Genomic DNA, 19,784 nt, shown 5'->3' on the forward strand with positions numbered 1-19,784 from the left:
TTTAAAATATTTTTTAACCACATCTTTGCACATTGTGGCACTTGCTACATAAGGTTTTAAATATGAATAATGGAAACATCATTGAAAAGAGAAGTATATTGTAGTGTAACAATGGGTACAATAATACCCTGCCATATGTCTTTAAAGTAGTGCTCTCTGGTTGTTGCCAAGCTTACACAGCAACTGACTATGTAGTTTCCAGGCTTTTGGCATGGATATTATGCAAATAAGTGCAAAAAACAGTGGATTTGTCGACTCACAGAAAGCAGGAACTGTGTAAGGCTGTTCACTTCATGCAAGCTTCTACACAGTGTTTATGTTTCCCATGGATGTCGATGACATCAGGGGGTGTGTCAGGTAACTTTATTGTTTTTTGGGTGTATTGCATGTGTTTGTGCAGTGCGCCTCTTTGTACAAACTGTTATTGTGATGCATACCTTGACTGAATGAGCAGACGACCCACTTATCAGATATGAGGTAAACATCCAAAAATAGAAACTGGAGGCATTCAATCAATACTGCTGAGCACTGCTAGGCATCTTGCAAACATGGTAAGTGGAGCTGCATTCTACTCATATCTTCCAGTTATAGGACATTACAGTACTACTCCTGTTGTGCCATGTGTTAGGTATTGGACTGGAGTATGGATGGCACTGGGTTCAAATACAGGGTATGGCAACTTTTTCGTACTCTTCAGACATTGCAGCTTATACAAATGAAATGTAAGTAGTATTAATTATCATTTTCTGTACATTTCATGACAACAGAGATGAAAATAAAAAAGTTTACATGCAATACCTTAGTTATCCACAGCTGCGCTCTGCTGCATGTTGATGTGCATAGCACACTACTGAGCATTGAAGAAGGACCTTTAAATCATGCTAATTATATGCTAATCAGGTTAATTCCACCTTAATTAGCCAATCCCACATGATGGACTTACCCAAGAAATACATAAAGCATGCTTAAAGCCTACATTCTGATTTTCCCTTGATACTTCAAGACCGTTGGAATAGAGACTTGGAAATTTTAACTGAGATAATGCTAGTGGCTGCTGCAGTGATTCTAAATATGCATGTACTAGAGGCTGAAGTCAATGCTGCTGGTGCTGCTGACAATAGGCCTAGGCCAAGAAGGAGAAGACTGTTCAGGCCCAGGGTAACCTTTCATGTACTACATGAGCTGGAGATTCTGAGCTCTGCCACCTTCTACTCAAAGCCCGAGCCAACCAAGGAGAATCCATCCTAATGGAAACTAAGGTATGTGTAGCCCTTAGGATATTATCTACAAATACTTTTCAAAGACCAGCTAGGACATGATGGGGGTGTCACTGGCATCATCATCCAGGATACTCCACCAGTTCCTGAATGTTATGCTCCTAGATGCCAGTGAGCACATAACATTTCCACTTACCCCTGATGAGATGCCAGCAATATGCAACGGTTCTACCATGGGTGCCATAGATTGCACTCATGTACTCATAAGGCACCATCTGGTGAGCAGAGTAGAATCTACATTAAATAAATCCACAGCTGGCCAAAAATGAAAGTTTTAATGCAAGCAATAAAACACTCGAAACACTCTAACACCTCGGCACACAGCCTTCCAGGAGTAATACAAATGCATCAAATACAAAGCTTCTTATATAGTCACCTAAATTGCTTAATCAGTTATGCAATAAATACTTTCAATTAACTTCAGAATTCAAGCCTAAAGGCAACAGTGTATTAAACTTTAAAATATAAATGGATTCCTTATACAATAATGTATCCTTTAAAACACACATTTTTCCAAATTGTACAAAATTTTTTTCTACTTTTTTCTAATCTACTTTAACCGCAAGGGGTACCACTCCATCAGCTGCCAAGTTAAGTGCAGTGCCCAGGGGGTTATCTTGAGTGTGTGTGCTGGCAACCCAGGAAGTTATCACAACTCCCATATCTGGCACACATCACAGTTGTACTAGATGTACTAGATGTTTGCTAGGGGGGATATCCCACAGGACCATTTACTGGGGGATTCTGGCTATCCCCTGGAACTGTGGATGATGACATCCATCAGAAATTCACACACACCCAACCATGGAAGAGCACCATAATGAGGCACATGTACAAACTAGGACTTCTGAAGTTACAGTTACAGTGCCTAGCTATATCCGGAGGAGCACTGCAGTAGGCTCCACACATGTGTACACAAATTTTTACAGTATGTGTTATGCTCCACAATCTGATTCTGCTGAAAGAGATGCAGCAGGATTTGCTAGGGGAAGGGACACATATCTCCTCACAATGCCTAGATCACCACTGTCACAGGAGGACTCAGAGTAAGAACTTCCAGCTGCTGTCCCTATGGGCAGACATAGGCATGCCCAGTATGCCCTTGGTTTGGCTAAGAGACAATGCATAGCACATTCACTAACCACTTAGGGACCTAGGGACAAATACTTGTCATCTGCTCACATGCATACATTAAAAATGATCCCAGGCAACTTACAAGACTTGTGCCTATCCATGTATCCACATATTGGCTGTATACTGCTTGCATCAGGCAGTCAGCTCTGAACTACTGTTGTGTCAACCGCTGCATTTGCAAGGCAGTTCCTTAACCTACACTGTAGTCTTGTGGAGTGTTATGACCTAGCCTTTATATCTATTATCTTGGTGCAGTATGCAAGTAAACAGTGGTGTACTTGTACAGAAAATTAAGTAATCTGTGACTGCTGACACTATTTTACTAGTATGTGTCCATTGTAAGTAGTAGACCTCATGCATGAAACCTTCATACAGTCCAGTTAAAGCAGATAACTGGTACATCATTCAAGACAGAAGTTAGAAAGTGAGGCTACACATTGTAGTTTCTGACTTCAGACTGGTCTGTATCCTAACAGTAGATATGGTATGTTCCCCCACCACCCAAAACAGGGGTGCCTCCTTGTAAATTCCATAAGAGTAACTCATCTATTCTGCCCACAAACCCACAGGAAATGTGTGTTTGCCACAATTATTATCCCCCACATTTCCAGCAAAATACTGTAGATTAGACCTTCTATATTGTATGTGTTAACTAACTCATGTATAGCAGTATACATTGTTATTCGGGTGATTGTATGATGAATGACCCCTGTTCTGGCAATCTATGTCTGTGGTAAAACCAAAAACGGCAAGCTGCACTGTAAGCAGAGTCGTAGGACTGATAACTTTCCAATAAACGCAATTTAATAATGAAATACAATACACTAACACAATAAACTGAGCGCTTTCGGTAGGATCAGTGTCCTACCTCCTTCAGATACCATACAGGTCAATTAACAGGGTTTTTACATCATTAGAAAGCCACAATTAAACAATTAACCAAATGCCAGAATAACTCAACTTGTCCTTAAAGGTGCAGTGGATAGCTTGGTGCTATGCACTACCATATGTAAACCAATAGAAGCACACTTCTCTCAAATTTAATAAATAAAAAATGCTGCATATTGTTGCCTAAAAAGTCAAACATAAAATCTATTAAATACAATTAATATAATTGTGTAAATATAAATTTAGTAAGGATGTCCAATGTTTTACAAAAAGATGAATAAATAAATAAATCAATAAATTAAAATTTGTATGCAGTATGTATAAAATACTGTATAATATATTATAATATGTTATAAAATGTATCTAAAACCTATAAATAAGTATGTTAAAAGTCTTCACATATAAGAACACATACCAGGGGCGACCAAAAATTAGTACTCTAAACATTTTACCCATTATTGACACACATTACCAGCTTAAACTTACAAATGAATGCCATATACAAATCATAGACCTGACAGCCCCATAGGTAGTATAATAAAGAGGTCATGGTATTCAGCTAAAATCATCTTTTCAAAGCTAACAGTTTCAAAATGCTTTTAATATATATATATATATATATATATATATATATATATATATATATATATATATATATATATATATTCATTAAGACCAGGGTATATGTGGGCTTCAGTTCTAATCTGCCACATAATTTCATCAGTCTCTAAATTTAACTGCCACAGACCCCCTCTAGTGTCCGGGTGTCTTTGTTGTAGGATTGAGAATTTAAAACTGTGGTCAGGAAAGTCAGCAATATGTCTGGCCAAAGCATTATTCAAGTCTTTCTTGCCAATGGCATATACATGCTCATAAATACGCTGTCTCAGTTTTCTCTCCGTCTTTTCAATGTAAAATACGGAACATTGAGAACATGTGGCTGCGTATATAATACCTTTAGTTTGACAGTTATATCTCCCTTTTATGGCAAATATTTTATTTTTCAATTTAATTTTATTGTCACCACAAATAAACTTGCATTGGTGACATGCACCACATTTGTGCATACCCGAATTAGCTTGGATATTAGTAGTATTTTTCCTTTCTAATATGGCCTTTAAATTCACCCCTCTTCTAAACGTGATTTTGGGTTGTAGGCCTAACATTTTAACTAAGCCTAGATCTTCTGTTATAATGGACCAGTTCTTATACAAAATTCTTTCATGTTATAATGGTCCAAAGAGTAAGTACAAAGGAAGCTGACACGGTAGTCTGATTCAAGCTTAGGAGGAGACATTATTAACTGTAATCAGGACATTTGATATAGAAGATAACCTATTGGTTAGCAAGGGCCTAAAATGACCTACTTGCCTTTTATTGCTAACTTCCAAGCCAATAGAATCTATCAAAGGTTTAGGGTACCCACAACTTAGAAACATGCTCTTAAGAAGTGAACACTCCAAATAGAAATCTGTATCATCAGTGACCATCCTCGCCGCTCTCACTAATTGCCCCTTCACTACGGCCTTTTTTTTGGTAAAAGGGGTGACTACTTGTAAAATGTAAGAAAGAATTTGAATAGGATGGTTTTCTATGTATTACACTCTTATATCTTCTATTGGTTATGTCCTTGACAGGATGAACATCTAAATAGTTAATTTCCATTTCATCAAATTTATAAGTAAATTTGAAGAAATCAGTAATGGATTGTATACTATCCATAAAGGTAGAAATAAGTGCTGTAGGACCTTTCCATATAATAAACATATCATCCTGGTAATGAGTATACCAGGCTACATTTTCCATAAATAACTCGTTCTGGAAAAGCAAGGATCTCTCCCAGTATCCCATGATGCAATTAGCAGAGCTGCCCCCACATGGAGAGCCCATGGCTATCCCTGTCTTTTGCAGAAAAAAGTGTCCATCAAAAATCATATAATTGTTTTTTAATACAATTTCAAGTAATGTCTCCACTAAATAAATAGTGTTCTCTTCCATTTGTTTGAGAATCAGAAATTCTCTGATCCATTCTAGGCCAAGAGCCTGTGGGATGACTGTGTAGAGGTCCTTGATGTCTATTGTGAGGAAAATGGAGTCTCTAGAGTATTCTAATTTACTAACATTTTCCAAAAAACTCCATGAGTCCTTGCATATTTGAGACTCCTGCTGGATTAATGGCCTTAAGACGCTATCCACATATTTGGCACAACCATATGTGATAGAACCTCTACCACCTACAATTGGCCTAAAGGGGGGGAGGGGTCCTGGTAACTTTTATGGATTTTCGGAGTACCAAAAAGGGCAGGAATTTTAGGGGCATTCATTGTCAGAAACTGGTGCATGTCAACATCTATAGTTCCCTCCAGAAACAAATCATTAAGCAATGTGTTTATTTTCTTATATGCTATGTTAATTTCATTAATGCTAACTGAAATGTATGCTTCTGTTTGCAAATGTTTTTCCATATGAGCCACATACTCTTGTTGGTCCATAAACACCAGACCTCCCTCTTTATCGGGTTTCATAACCCTAATTTTACAGTAATGCAATAACTTAATAAAGTCACTTTCACGTTCAGTAATATTGAGTATTCTATCCTTCCCTTTTTGGTAATTATTATTTATGGCCCTAAAATCCATCTCGCAAATCTTTTCAAAAGTATTGAGAACACTATGGAGTGGAGGGTTAAAGAGACTAGACACTCTTAAAGAATTAATTAGAGATGGGATGCCACCCATGCAAACCTGCAAGTTGAGTTTCCGTACAAACAATTTCAAGTCCAGGATTGCTCTTACTAAGTCCATGTTTTTGTCTTGAACAAAAAATAAACCTTTTGAAAAAAAGTCAGTCATCTCCTCTGAAACTTCCAAAGAGGTAAAATTATAGATGTTAAAATCCCCTTTGGAACTAGTAATAATTTTAGGCATGTGTTGGAGAGGACATGTCATCTCCTCCGCTGGTTTTGCAGATTCCGTGCCTGCCCCTGGTTCCTGTTCCCTCTGTGATTGTTGTTGTTCCTGCCTCCCTGGACTTTCTAAAAATCCGACGGTCAGTTAGGGCCCCGCTGGTTGTTGTTACTACTTGAACCTTGGTGCCCAGCATTGCCATTATTCATACTGTTATTATTATTGTTATTATTATTCATATTATTGAGCCTTTCGCTCCTTCGTACTGGCTGGGTTTCCTCGCCATCAGTGTTATTAATGCTTAAATCAAGATTCATTTCTTGTTCTCTATCAGGTTCACTAAGTGTCCTAGAATTGTGCAATAAGGCCCCAGGTCTGCTAGGGTTAAATGGAGGGTGGGGGTAGGCTTTATTTGAAGCATAATCCTGGACATCTCTTGCAATTTTCCTTTTCTTTGTAGCTAACAGTTTGGCTATAGTTGCATCAATGCTGGAAAAAATTCTGGCATAATCATATTTGTATCTAAAAAATTCATTATCAGTTTTTATTGCATGTTCAAGAATTTCTAACTCACTTTTAAGCCCATTTAGTTCACCTTTATAAAAGTTAATCAATGACATGATAAATTCTGCTCCTTGCTTGTCAAAAAGCCCCAACAGTTCTTTATGAAATGTAGAATATTCTATCAATCCTACTGGGTAACGCCATTGTCTTAGCCCCTTAGGAATAATCTTTCTTTCTAGACATTCTTGTAAGTAAGCAGTTTCTAACTGTAATTTCCTGCATTTAAACAGTTTAGTGTCAAATTCAGAAATGGAGTCAGGCAAAGAACTCACCCCTGAATGTAGATCTTGTGAAGGAGATAGTCAATTGGAATTCTTAAAAAACTCATTGTTGCTTAGGAAGCTTACCATAGAAGGGAAAAGGCAAGCCTCTGTGTTTAAAACCCCTGGCTGCCGCTCGGTGCTCGACCCAGCACCAGCATTCCTTCCTGGCTGTGCTACAACTTCAGTATTCCTTCCTGGTTGTGCTACAGCTTCCAAGGCCGGCTGCAATCCACTGCTAACAGCTCCAACATAACTGTTCAACAAAGGAGACCTTGGTTGGGAACCACCAACGCCCTGTGGTCCCCTAGGACAAGTATTTGTTTCCTGGATAGTTTTAAAATCAAGACGCTGGGTAAGGGAATCTACCCTACCCAATAAAACTTCAACCAAAGCTGTTAAATTGCTGATAGCATTAGCGTCGGATGTTATGGTCCTATTCAAGCCATGCGGCTTCTCTTGTGAAAATAAGGGTTGAGACTGAGCTCCAGTTTCGCCCGCCATACAGAAACCAAATGAATACACAAACAAGTCTTGAATGCAAAACCACAAACTAGTAAAACCAAAAACAGCAAGCAGCACTGTTAGCAGAGTCGTAGGACAGATAACTTTCCAATAAATGCAATTTAATAATGAAATACAATACACTAACACAATAAACTGAGCGCATTCAGTAGGATCAGTGTCCTACCTTCTTCAGATACCATACAGGTCAATTAACAGGGTTTTTACATCATTAGAAAGCCACAATTAAACAATTAACCAAATGCCAGAATAACTCAACTTGTCCTTAAAGGTGCAGTGGATAGCTTGGTGCTATGCACTACCATATGTAAACAAATAGAAGCACACTTTTCTCAAATTTAATAAATAAAAAATGCTGCATACTCTTGTCTAAAAAGTCAAACATAAAATCTATTAAATACAATTAATATAATTGTGTAAATATTATATAAATTTAGTATGGATGTCCAATGTTTTTCAAAAAGATGAATAAATAAATAAATAAATTTAAATCTGTATGCAGTATGTATAAAATACTGTATAATATATTATATGTTATAAAATGTATCTAAAACCTATAAATAAGTATGTTAAAAATCTTCACATATAAGAACACATACCAGGGGCGAACAAAAATTAGTACTCTAAACATTTTACCCATTATTGACACACATTACCAGCTTAATCTTACAATTGAATGCCATATACAAATCATAGACCTGGCAACCCATAGGTAGTATAATAAAGAAGTCATGGTATTCAGCTAAAATTATCTTTTCAAAGCTAACCGTTTCAAAATGCTTTTAATAGATATATATTCATTAAGACCAGGGTATATGTGGGCTTCAGTTCTAATCTGCCACATAATTTCATCAGTCTCTAAATTTAACTGCCACGGACCCTCTCTACAGTCCGGGTGTCTTTGTTGTAGGACTGAGAATTTAAAACTGTGGTCAGGAAAGTCAGCAATATGTCTGGCCAAAGCATTATTCAAGTCTTTCTTGCCAATGGCATATATATGCTCATAAATACGCTGTCTCAGTTTTCTCTCCGTCTTTCCAATGTAAAATACGGAACATTGAGAACATGTGGCTGCATATATAATACCTTTAGTTTGACAGTTATATCTCCCTTTTATAGCAAATATTTTATTTTTCAATTTAATTTTATTGTCACCACAAATAAACTTGCATTGGTGACATGCACCACATTTGTGCATACCCGAATTAGCTTGGATATTAGTAGTATTTTTCCTTTCTAATATGGCCTTTAAATTCACCCCTCTTCTAAACGTGATTTTGGGTTGTAGGCCTAACATTTTAACTAAGCCTAGATCTTCTGTTATAATGGACCAGTTCTTATACAAAATTTATTTCATGTTATAATGGTCCAAAGAGTAAGTACAAAGGAAGCTGACACGGTAGTCTGATTCAAGCTTAGGAGGAGACTTATTATTAACTGTACTCAGGACATTTGATATAGAAGATAACCTATTGGTTAGCAAGGGCCTAAAATGACCTACTTGCCTTTTATTGCTAACTTCCAAGCCAATGGAATCTAGCAAGGGTTTAGGGTACCCACAACTTAGAAACATGCTCTTAAGAAGTGAACACTCCAAATAGAAATCTGTATCATCAGTGACCATCCTAGCTGCTCTCACTAATTGTCCCTTCACTATGGCTTTTTTTGGTGAAAGGGGTGACTACTTGTAAAATGTAAGGAAGAATTTGAATGGGATGGTTTTCTATGTATTACACTCTTATATCTTCTATTGGTTATGTCCTTGACAAGATGAACATCTAAATAGTTAATTTCCATTTCATCAAATTTATAAGTAAATTCAAAGAAATCAGTCATGGATTGTATAATATCCATAAAGGTAGAAATAAGTGCTGTAGGACCTTTCCATATAATAAACATATCATCCTGGTAACGAGTATACCAGGCTACATTTTCCATAAATAACTCATTCTGGAAAAGCAAGGATCTCTCCCAGTATGCCATGATGCAATTAGCAAAGCTGCCCCCACATGGAGAGCCCATGGCTATCCTACCAAAAGTGCTCAGTTTATTGTGTTAGTGTATTGTATTTCATTATTAAATTGCATATATTGGAAAGTTATCGGTCCTATGACTCTGCTTACAGTGCTGCTTGCCGTTTTTGGTTTTACTAGTTTGTGGTTTTGCATTCAAGACTTGTTTGTGAGTTCTTTTAATCTATGTCTGTGGCCAAAAGGACTAAGACAGCCATCCTTTCTAATGAAGCTGTAATACTGTTGTGGGTTCAAATCCAGATATATGTTGAGGTTTTAGATGTGTACTAGTAATAGGTTATGTTTTACAGAGTGTCACTCTGTGTCCCATACTATTTTCAACTTTGTATTTTTGAAAAGGCTTAGGCAGTTTGCGCAGAGCACAGCAGTGCAGAAGCAGTGAACAGAGTAGGATTTACGTTTGACGGCCAATCACACACACACCAGATGCATTCAATCGATGCCATTAGTAATCGGGAAATCTCGGCTTGAATTAGGGATAAGACTGGGCTTTAAAGTAGATATATATATATATAGAATAATAGTAAAACTCAGATGTGAGCAATGTGCCTCGCATTTGCCCACTGCTTACCGACTCGCAAACAGTATACAAAAGGGCAAAGGTGCATGCATGTATACCTAGTTAACTATAGCACAAATATTATGCTTCTCATGCTATAGCAGTCTCTCTTTGTCTCTCCCTCTCTCTCACTCTATACCTCACAAATGTACAGATTTTCACAGAATTTCCAGATTTTTGTCTCATATTTTTGTCATTTTATTCATAAAATTGAGGTTTTCTGGCAAATCATTGCCAAATCTTTGAGTAATGAAGTCAGAAAATAATGACAGACATTTGAGATTCAGATTTTATACTCTTCAGAAAATTCATTCTAATGCAAAACCTGTTATTATATAAACTTTCTAAGTTTATAAGAGCAATATTTATAAAATGTCCCTATTTTTGGTTCTTTGTTTGCCCATTATTTATGGTTTAGTCCAGATTTCTTGCTCTAAGAGTTTGAGAGCTATTTCTCACTCTCTCTATATCTCCCTATTCTCTCTCTCTCTCTCTTTCTCTCTCTCTCTATATATATATATATATATATATATATAATATATGCACGTCTGTGTGTGTGTGTGTGTGTGTGTGTGTGTGTGTGTGTGTGTGTGTGTGTGTGTGTGTGTGTGTGTGTCCATAGTGCCCTACATACCTATAAAGCTCTTATAGTAGGAAATCAAGACAAAGCAATAATGGGGGGACAGGAGCCCAAACATAGGGACATGTTTCAAATATTGTACTTACAAACTTAGAAAGGTGATAGATTAACAGGTGTTGCATTTCCATGAATTGTCTGAAGGATATGATGTGTGAAATTCACAGGTCTGCCATTATTTACTGACCGCACATATCAATGATTTGTCATAGTTGTTACTACACATTATTGTATGAAACACACTACAAATATGAGTCAAGCATCTGGACATTATGTAAAAATCTGGACAGTTGAAAGGTACGGTGCCATATCTTTCTTAGACACCATGGCTCCCCTAAGACTACATGTGGAACCACTGCAAATTGAGGCCACAATTTAAGCACATGCACATATATTGACAAGCAATCCCTAAGTCTCCCTAAAACCAATGACACCAACAAGCACAGCACCCCTGGGTCAACTTGAGTATTCCACACACATATATCACAACCCTTACAAGTTGTAATATGAGATGTGTTCTCCCTCATGGAGAGGGTCAATTGATGGTGCTCACAGGCTTGTTTATCCATATGCAAACAGACAACTAGGCTCAATAAAGGTATTGTTGTCACATAACTAGGCCACTAAGTATTATTCATCTGCTAGGCTACTAGCCTCAGATGACACTATGAGCCAATGTGACTATGCAGGCCACCCAAGCTGTTGTTGAACACTTGGCTTAGTTATGTCATGTAGTAAAAGTTCACCTGCAGTCCTGCATAAATTAGACTTGTGCTATAGCACTTGTGTTAAGAGCTCTGATCTGTAGTCTGAAAACTACGATATGTAGAGCCTTTAATCTCCCTGCAGTCAGTTCTGTGTGTGTATAAACACAGGTGGAAGTATGTATCTCACACTGAGTTCAGAAATGGCATAATGTTCATTGTTTTGGTGCTTGCACAAACATCCAGCTGAGCAGGTCTCCAAAATGTTGTTCACCACATGGCCTGCTGATATTATCTACCAAAAGATTCCCTGCAGTCATATTAAGCTCAGACTTGTGCTGTGGTGCATGAGTTAAGTACTCTAATCTATAGCCTGTAAGCCTAGATAGGTAGAGATTCTAATCTCACAACAGTCAACTGTGTGCGCATAGACAGAAGTGGAAGTGTATATCCCACACTGAGTTCACAAATGGAGTGATTTTGCACTGTTTTGGTGCTTGCACAAACTTCCATTTGAAGCAGGCCTCCAAACTCTTGTCCGTCACGTGGTCTACTGATATCATTTACCATAAGATCGCCTGCAGTCCTATTAAGATTAGACTTGTGCTGTGGCACATGCATTAAGTACTCTGATCTGTAGTTCATAAGCTTAGATGGGTAGGGGTTCTAATCTCACTGGAGTCAATTGTGTGTGTAAATAGAAGTGGAAGTGTATATCCCACACTGAGTTTACAAATGATGTGGTTTTGCACTGTTTTGGTGCTTGCACAAACATCCAGTCATAGCAGATCTCCAACCTCTTGTCCCCTGTGTGGCCTGCTGATGTCATCGACTGTAAGATCACCTGCAGTCCTACTAGACTCAGACATGTGCTGTGGCATGTGGGTTAAAAACTTTGATATCTAGTTCATAAACTTGCATAGTTTGGAGTTATATTCTTGATGCAATCAACTGTGTTTGTATATGTGTGAACTACTGGTGGATGTTATACAGAGAATTTTACAGCAGCCAAAGGGACACTGTTCTTTTGTGTTCCACAGACACTGCTGATGTTATCAGCTATATCAGGTTATTGGATATTTATATGTCACAACAGGGCATGGTCACACACTAGCTTGAAAGATGTGTAGATGTCACCTCATCCCATATAAGAGAGACAACAGTGAAACTACAGTTATTCTATGTACAAAGATCATTACATCCATTTGCAATGTTGATGTGCAGGTTGACACATTAGATCACATAGGAGTCCACGTAGTCTATGGTTATTGTAGATGATATTGTGGTCTGTCCTAAGAGAAGGGCACAGGTATATGAGATCCTGGTAAGGTGAAGAGATGATTTACAGAGAAGAGGAATGGAAGTCAGCAGGACGAAGAGAGAGTATATGTGTGTGACTGAGAGGGATGATACAGGAATGGTTAGAATGCAGGGATTACAGTTAGTGAAGGCATATGATGTTAAATACTCTGTACCAACAGTTCAGAGTAATGGTGAGTCTGGAAGACAGGTGTAGAAGACAGAGCATGCATGGTGGAGTGTGTGGAGAAGAGTGTCAGGAGTGTTGTTTGACAGATGGGTGACAGAAACACAGACATAGAGAGTCTGCAAGATGGTACGGAAACCAGCTATGTCATATGGGTTGCAGATGGTGCCACAGACAATAAGGCAGGAGTCATAACAGGTGTTGGCAGAGTACCAGATATTATGGTTTGCATTATGTGGGCTGAGAATGGACAGGAGCATTAAACATATATTACAATCGCAGCTCAGGTTGTACAGTTTGGAGATGAGGACAGAGTGGTGGGATTATGTTGGTTTGGACATGTGCTGAGGAGTGATGCTGGGTATATTTGGGGAAGGATGCTAAAGATGTAGCTGTCAGGTAAGAGGAAAATAGGAAGATCTAAGATATGGTGTATGGATGTGATGAGAGAGGACATGCAGTTTTTTGGTATGACAGATCAATATGCATAGGACAGTTAGAAATGGAAGCAGAATATCTGCTGTGGCAAGTCTAAATGGTACTATCCAAATGAATAGGTAGAACAAGATGACATCTCTATCAGCAGAAATCCCATTTGTACACTTGTGACATGGGTATACATTAGGACTATGTAATGGACAGTTACTGTGTATGGACTCAGTTTGGACTTTAACAGTGTGTCTTGAAATTGCCTGATCTGGATTGTGTGCAGAAGCTGTAACAGTTTGCCGTCATACCTGCAGAAATGTCAATATACTTGCTTTCAAATACCATCAGCTGCTGCTGTTTCCACTATCATTGACAGCTATAGTACATTACTCCCTGATGCCTTGTGTACACATCCACACAAATGTATACACATAGGCATGCCTGATAGGCTTACACAAAGATCCTCCAGAAAGTACAAACCAAAGCAGTGCATGTCTGTCATAACTACATTATACAGTAAGTGAAAAAAAAGCTGCTGTTTAAAAATACAACACTGAGAAACCAGGTGTGGAAGGCAACTCTCCTCTGCATAAACATGCAAATAAGACACCTTCAAGAACCTATGCAGAACAACCATGCTAAGCCTTTACACAACAACATATCCGTAGATAGCTTGAGGGTTTTATTCATGTACATCTGCAAGTTGCTATAACTCAGTTGTAGTTGAATCAAATTGTGTATGTTAGTGTACACACTGACCCAGTGTAACTTCCAAACCTGCTAGCAGACAAGTTTGGCTGAAAAGATTGCCCACTTCCACCACTACACCTAGTACCAACCATGTGTAACACATCATCTCTGAGCTGTGGTATCTACAATGAGGAAGTAATAACTGCCCTCTCCAAGACAAGGAGTACAGTCTCCATGACACCAGATGGAATTCTAGCCTGTTTTCTTCATGTGCCCCAACAGTGAGCTACTCCCCTAGGCACCATATTCAACCACAATCCTAATATTGCTGTTGTCCACATTGAATGGAATGCAGTCACCATTTTCCAACCACACAAGAGATGACTGGCAAAGTATAAATGTAATTAAGAACCATGAATTTATGCAACCTCTTCTGTAAGACAATGGATACAGTTTGCTTGTATCTCAAACACAAGGGAATAGGTGACCTCCAAACACTAGATGTGTTCCAGTTAGGTACTCTCAAGGGTATCTTTTGGCTGTAGAAGCTGGTGAGAGTCATGACTGTGACCAGAGACATACACAGGGTAAAAAATGTGCACACATCCTATTATAACTTGGTGAAAACCATCAACACAATCCAACATTTGTTGCCAGTGGTACACTAACCAAGATGAATATAACATTCTGGGTTATCAGTTGGTTTTCTATTTGGATCACAGACCAACTACATTCAATCACAGTACAAAAATTTACCTCAGGCAGTAGCCATGTTACCTGTGTGGTAACAAAAGTGTCAGTGCTTTGGCTCCTCATGTCTGACATATATGTCTCAGAAGTCCTGAGTATAACAGAGGTTCTGTGGTACTAATAACTGCTAACAAATGCTTGGGTGTTACATGAACTGCAGATAAATACATCAGCATACCCTGTTGGTAGTAATAAATGTTCCAGCTTCTTATAAAATAACCATCAGTACACTATTCCACACTTCTGTATTGATAGACCTTGGAACATATGTCAGCTGCAACCTTGGTCTATTGTGGGGAGCTACACATTCTACATTGTACATCTGAGTAGCAATTCCATTATATCAATAGCCAGATATGGCAGTAATCCCCTATATGCATGCCTAATTGGCTGTATGAAGGAATATCAACCACCCTTGGAAATGTATTTTATTGGACACATACACCAACTTGACAGATCTCAGACATGTCTGGTAATAAAACATCAGAGGGTCTCCAGCGTGTGTTTTGTGTGGGTAGAATGACATCTTTCTCTGTGTGCAGTATCATATAGATAGTTTTGAGGCAGATTATGTATGCCTTAGAGAGCTATATGTGGCCAAAATGGGATGAAAATGCTATACATGCATAAGTAATGTTAGATTCCAGTTAACTGTTCCAGGGACCGCAATGTACACTTTGAGATACATAGGACATGCTGGAGAGACAGATACATCTGTCAAAGGTTGTCTCTCATCTGAAGTAAGCTTCAAATCCATGTCAAGCAGAGCACCGACATTACCCTGTTGAAGGACATACTGGATGACTTGTGAAAACATCTGCCAAGGATCACTGCTGCTTCACTCCTGGACATAGGTGGTCCTTGCTAGATAAAACTTGGCCATGCATTATATCTGACTAATATTATATTGTGATATAATGGCTATGCTTCTAAACACCATCAGGTCAATACCCTAGTCACATCCTATGAACCTCAGAACCTATGACAATGTACATGCAAACAGCAGCATTATACTGTATTATTGTTCTGATGAAATTTGTCTTCAGTGCTGACATACAATCCTGAGAATTGAATCTGATAGGTCGACTTTGGCTGTGCACCCATACATTTGTACTAAGCAAACCTTCAAGACAAATTATATGTATTAATGAGACACATTTAATTGTCAGAATTCACAGCCCTTACAAATTATCCACTATAAAGTAAACAAATTATTACACTAGCAACTGTCTAACTGACTATGTACAACAGTGCAAATGGAGGTAATAAAGTCATATTACTATAGATAGTCACCCTGCACATCAGACACATAGCCTTAGTATCCGTGAATCCAAAAGATGGACAACAGGGATGTGGCATATTAATCATCACTCGCACAGGGTGTAGTATGTGGGGGGTGGCAGGAGGCCAAGGGTGACACAAAAGACTGGTGAGTGTGTTTGTGAGTATGTGAGTGTGTGTGTGTGTGTGTGTGTGTGTGTGTGTGTGTGTGTGTGTGTGTGTGTGTGTGTGTGTGTGTGTGTGTGTATGTAAGCAAGTGAAGCAGGCAAGATGGACCATGTAAATGCTACGTGTGTGTTTGTAGGTGCCCTCAATGTGGCACTGTTCTGTGCGTATCCAGATGAAAACAGCCAAGCTCAGTGCTATGCCTACTTGTCTGTACATCAAACAGCTGTGGGCATCACATGATAGAGCTGACAGTTCATCATCTCCACCCTCGAACACAAGAACTAGCTTTGCCAGGAGTTGCACTGGAACATTCATGCCCAAGGTCAGATGCTGTGCTACTACATGAAGGTGACCAGTGTCTGCTGGATGTGCTCCCTTCATGGGAGCACCCAGGACCACAATTCCATGCCCTGCTATGCTTGGGTGTGGACAATACACTCCCTGGAGATGTTTCAACACAGACAGTGTGCACTCCATGACAGATACACTGTGCTCCCTCACAGACATATCCTGTTCCAACATGTCATTCGAATGATTCAGGGAATCAACAACAAGTGGAGGCATTCATGGATGTCAGACTGTGCTGCATCTATAACCATGAGCATTCTCCTGGAGTTCCTTTCTGAATCTGCCTGTGCCTCCATGATGACCCAAAACATATGTCGAATGACACGTGATGAGACACCTGCAACAGAGTAGGAAGGGACAGCAGGCCTCCTCCGAGCACCCATATCAATCCGCCTCTTTGGCACCTCTGAAACAGTTTGGTTATGGCCAGTTTCAACAGTCAATGAAGCAGCAGAAGTAGCCACACTTCCCTGGTCAATGTCCTTGGCCTCCAACTGTCCAATATCTATGGCCTTGGTGGACTGGCTATGCATAGGCATACTAGCTGTGTCTGGTGATAATGGGGGGGGTCACTGGAAGTCAACCTCTGTGTCAGATTCAGCTCGGCATCCTCCAGCTGTGCTTCACTTTGGCCACCATCATCATCAGAGTCTGATGAGACACTGACATCAGGTGGGGTAGGGGACACAGAGCCACTTCCATGTTCACCTGTGATAAAAGGAAGGAAAACAGGAATACATTAATTCCTGCACTGATTTGCTACAATATATGTTAAGCAATTCATACTGTTACAGACATTCATACCTCTCAATCTCTTAGGCAAGGAATGCGGACAAAGGCCCAAGAATAGGTATCATTGTGACATATTGCTCTTACAAACACAGAATGGTGATAGAATCACAGGTATTGGTTTACCATGACATTAATGAGTGGTATGCATTTTTAATGTGAGATCTGTCATTATTTTATGTCTGCACTCTATAATGACCTGTCAGTAGTTTGCAACTCAATCACTATGATCTTTAACATGGGCCTGAGGTATGAGTCACACATCTAGACATTCTGCAAATATCTGTACAGTTGACAAGTATTCAGACAGTACAGCAATCCGTACAGCAGGCCTGAGATGACACTTTAACAGATAAGTTTGAATATTTCTGCATTACTGACATAACTGTATTCTGCTTATCAGATGCAGGAGGCCTAGCTCTATGGATTCCTGATGGCCCCGGAAAGAATTATGGGACAGGTAATGACAACAACAAATTTAACAGTATAACAGGGGGTAATACTTTCAATAATATATATCTACAGTAACTGCAATGTTAACAAGAATGTGGCTAACAAGCACTAAATGACCTGAAAACTGCAGCTATCTTAAATACTCCCACCATAAAAGCAACCTGACACACATATAAATTATATACACTATTACAAACTGAATGCAGCAGTATTCTACTGATGATCTTATAAAGCCTACCTGGAAGCTCCTCCTGAGATGCAAGAGTGGCACCCATGTCCAGAACATACTGGCTGATGGACTGCTGAGAGCTTTCCTGAGTGGCTGTATTTGCCAGGAATTCCTCGGTGGCAGTGAGTGGTTGTTCTGCTGCAGGCCCACCACCAGTGACCTGATGATCCTGTGCCACTTCGCCAGCATGCCTCCTTGCAGCATGAATCATGTCCGTGGCTCTGTTTTGCACCTGCTCAGAACTGTGAATTTGATGACCAGCAGCATTTACATTTTGGACCAATTCATCCCAAAGGGATACATATTGTGACATATTGGCCTGATCTCTGGACATAAGGATTGCATGATGTTGCCTTAAAGCTTCAATGATGAGGTCATTCCCTGCTTCTAAGAAGGTGGCCTATGCCATGCGGGCATAATGTTTACTGAAAGACAGAATTAATGTTAACACTTATAAGGTAAACATAAGTAGAGATAAACTGTGTACAGATAAGGCAGTATTCACCACTCGATTACAATTTAAGGTTTTCACAGTGGTTGTCAAATAATATGGGGGCTACAAAACAAGCAGAGTAGCATGATGGACATACCCTTGTTTGTGCCATAACAGGGACTCACCCCCCCAAATAAATATTATAACAGGCAAAGGGACAAATGTGCTAACCAAACAACAGTGTAAATTGAAAAGTGCTCTCAAAGGAAAAAGCCACACAGCATTGGACATTTGGTCTGCTCTACATCCTCTGTACCTCTCAAATGGCTGGAAAATAAGGCCATGTCATGAGTACAGTTCAAACAAATGCTTACTGATTTACTTCACATCATTCCTATGTATATTCCAACATATGCATTACTTAGTCAACAAAATGTATACATACCTGATGGAGCACAATACTCCTCTGTCATAATATGCTTTCCCAAAATAATGTCTCACTGAGTATGAAACAACTCTCATCCACATTGGTTTGCCTAGCTACATATTTGCCTTTTTATAACAGTGTGCAAAAATGATTTATTGCATTTGACCTAGTCTGTGCCTCATAGATACTAATTGCAGCATGCACAGCTGAATCACATGCTGATCAACCAATCCAGTGAAGTCACTCAGCAAAATATAAGGCATCAATGTAGACAACATTCCCTTTCTTATTTGTGCATTGAAGAAATACTGGACTACAGATACAACATAAGCACTGACAGACTGTTAGTAGCAGCTACAATTTACATACAGTTGTGTGTGTGTTACAGGCTGAAGCTAATGCTGCTGCTGCAGCCAATAGCCATAGACAGAGAGGGTGAAGAATTTGCAGGCCAACAACACAGTAGAGGAACTGTGGGACCACTGGCAGCCATGAGTCAGATACAGAGCCAAATGGAGGAATCCATCCCATTGGAATATAAGATATGTGTTTAAATTTGTATGTTAGCCACAGGTACCCTTAACAGACTACCAGGGGGCATGATTGGTGTTTCATAGGCATCAGCATCCAGGATCGTCCAAACATTCCTGCATGCTATATACAATATGGCAGAGGGAACATATATTTTAACACAGGTTCGGAGGAGAAGATTACAAGTATGCTACAACTGTAACATATCAGACTACTCTCAAGTAATGTGTGCCATACATCGCAGTCATGTACACATAAGAACAACACCTGGGAACAGGGTAGG

Source organism: Protopterus annectens, chromosome 3.part0 (genome assembly GCF_019279795.1).
Source record: "Protopterus annectens isolate FY-2018-M chromosome 3.part0, PAN1.0, whole genome shotgun sequence".
Classification (NCBI taxonomy): domain Eukaryota; kingdom Metazoa; phylum Chordata; order Ceratodontiformes; family Protopteridae; genus Protopterus; species Protopterus annectens.